The sequence below is a fragment of the Sciurus vulgaris genome (genome assembly GCF_902686455.1).
Source record: "Sciurus vulgaris genome assembly, chromosome: X".
Classification (NCBI taxonomy): domain Eukaryota; kingdom Metazoa; phylum Chordata; class Mammalia; order Rodentia; family Sciuridae; genus Sciurus; species Sciurus vulgaris.
The window spans coordinates 78,288,063-78,290,716 of NC_136471.1; the positions used below are offsets into that span (position 1 = coordinate 78,288,063).

General features: G+C 45.5%; 1 pseudogene across 1 annotated transcript; it reads right to left on the reverse strand.

Moving 5' to 3' along the window:
• Positions 1–972: 972 nt before the first annotated feature.
• Positions 973–1,957, reverse strand: LOC306651027 (actin, cytoplasmic 1-like; annotated as a pseudogene). Its single transcript has one exon. The product of its transcript is annotated as an actin, cytoplasmic 1-like (transcript).
• Between the last annotated feature and the right edge of the window lie 697 nt (positions 1,958–2,654).

Here is a 2,654-nt window from a genome sequence, read left to right on the forward strand (position 1 = left end):
CTCTTTTCAAACTCTGATATTCTTTCTTCTGCTTGATTTTGATGCCTATTTTTGCTTTTTTCATGGTATTAGAGATTTAAAACAGAGATTAAGACTTGTGATCCTCCTGCGTCAGCATCCCAAGGAGTTGTGATTACAGCTAGTGCATCCAACTTGAATCTTTCAACTGAATTCTCTATTCTTTTTTTTTAAATTCTGCCAGTGATGTTTCAGAAGACCTGTCTTCAAGCTCTGATTTACTTTCTTCTGCTTGGTTTTGAGGCTTTATTCCTTTTCTCAATTTTCTTTGTTGAGTTTTTCATTCATATCCTGGATTGTCTCTCTAATTTCATTTAAGTTTATCTGTATTCTCTTGAATCTCAGTGCAATTGGTATTTCTTTCAAAAGATCATTCTTCATAATTTTTTTTTTAATGAACTGGTCTCAAGCCAGTGTACAGGTGAGCCCTAATTGCCTCCACACCTCAACCCACTTTCAGGGAGACCAAAAGCCTTCATACATCTCAAGTTGGGGGACAAAAAGTGGGACCACAATGACTGATCATTCATAAATAAATAAAGTATTAAGGTGAAGACTAAAAAAAACATTTACATTACATAATTTACACAAAAGCAATGCTATCACCTCCCCTGTATGGACTTGGGTGAGAATTGGGCTTATCTTCCATAAGGAGGACTGGGTAGATTTTGGAAGGGTGAGGGACTTCCTCCAACAATGCATCTCACTATATTTGGAATGACTATTAAAAAGAAGAACAATGTACAAAGTCCTCAGCTATATTGTAAAACTTTGGAGATGCTCACTCCAACTGACTGCTGTCACCTTCACCGTTCCAGTTTTTAAATCTTGAATCAAAAGCACCAAAATAAAAACAAAAAAAAAAGGTGGGGGAGGGACAAATAAAGTCATGCCAATCTCGTTTTCTGCGTGTTTTGTTAAGAAAGGGTGTAATGCAGCTAAGTAAGAATCCTCCTAGAAGCATTTACAGTGGACAATGGAGGGGCCAGACACGTTGTACTCCTGCTTGCTGATTCACATCTGCTGGAAGGTGGACAGTGAAGCCAGGATGGAACTGCCAATCCACAAAGAGTACTTGCGCTCAGGGGGACTGATGATCTTGATTTTCATTGTGCTGGGTGCCAGGGTCGTTTCATGGATGCCACAGGATTCCATGCCCAGGAAAGAAGGCTGGAAGAGCACTTCAGGGCAGCTGAACGGCTCATTGTTAATGGTGATCACCTGACTGTCAGGCCGTTCATAGCTCTTTTCCAGGGAGGAGCTAGAGGCTGCAGTGGCCTTCTCCTGCTTGAGGTCCAGGGCACCAGAACACAGCTTCTCCTTGATGTCACCACAATTTCCCGCTTGGCTCTGGTGGTGAAGCTGTAGCCACACTGTCAGGATCTTCATAAGGTAGTCTGTCAGGTCCCAATCAACCGGGATCAAACACAGGATGGGGGGGAAGGATATACCCCTCATAGATGGGCAATGTGCAGATGACCCCATCACTGGAGTCCATCACAATGCCAGTGTACAGCCAGAGGGATACAGGGCCAGCACAGCCTAGATGGCCACACACATGGCTTGGGTGTAAAAGGTCTCAAACATCATCTGGGTCTTTTCACCATTGGCCTTGGGGTTCGGGGGTCTTTGGTCAGCAGCACAGGGTGTTCCTCAGGGGACACACATAGAGGGTGTGGTGCCAAATCTTCTCCACATTGTCCAAGTTGGTGCTGATGATGTGCTCAATGGGGTAATTCAGGGTCAGGATGCCTCTCTTGCTCTGGGCCTCGTCACCCACATAGGAATCCTTCTGGCCTATGCCTACCATCATGCTCTGGTGACACGGGCACCCCATGATGGAGGGGAATGTGGCCCTGGGTGCATCATCAGCCATGAAGCCAGCCTTGCACATGCTGGAGTCATTGTCAATGATGAGCACAGCGATATCATCATCCATGGCAAGCCGAGTGGCAGCTGTGAACCAGCAGCAGTATAATGGCATCTGGATTGTACTTGGAGGCTGGATGTGGTCTCGGCCTCTTTATAATTCTTGGTCAGGGATTTCATCCGCTTTGATATCTTTGGAGTCATTTACTAGAGAGTTATGAACTTCAGGAGTTATATTACCTTGGCTTTTTACCCCCTCATATTTCTTCTGTTCCTATGTTGAGATTTGCACAGCTGGTGAAATGGGTATCTCTACTACTATTATGGGAAGGCCTTCAGAATAAGCTGTTTTCTCCTAAAAATGTGGTTTGGGGTGTGAATTGGTTCTGCAACACTGAGTTTATTTCCAGCCGACTGAGGTAGTATACTCCCCCGTAGCTTCTTTGGCTGTGATTAGTGAGTGAGTGAGTCCGGGCACAGTTCATTCCGTATTGGAGTTGGAGAAACCCAGTGTCTCTGCAGGTTGTGGAAGAGTGGGGACAATCTATCAGTGTAGGGAGGTATGGTGTAGACGGCAGAGGGTGTACCCTGTGTGGTTACTCCTAGAGTGGGAGTGTGGCTCCTATTGGGTGATGGGAGTTTCCTCAGACACTCTTGATAATGACTGTGTTACTTGAATGGGACTCTGGTACTGGTTGCTCCAGTTGTGGTGAGGAGTCCTCTGGTTAGACACTGTTGCCAGTCCAGGTGCTTCATGGGGAGAGGCG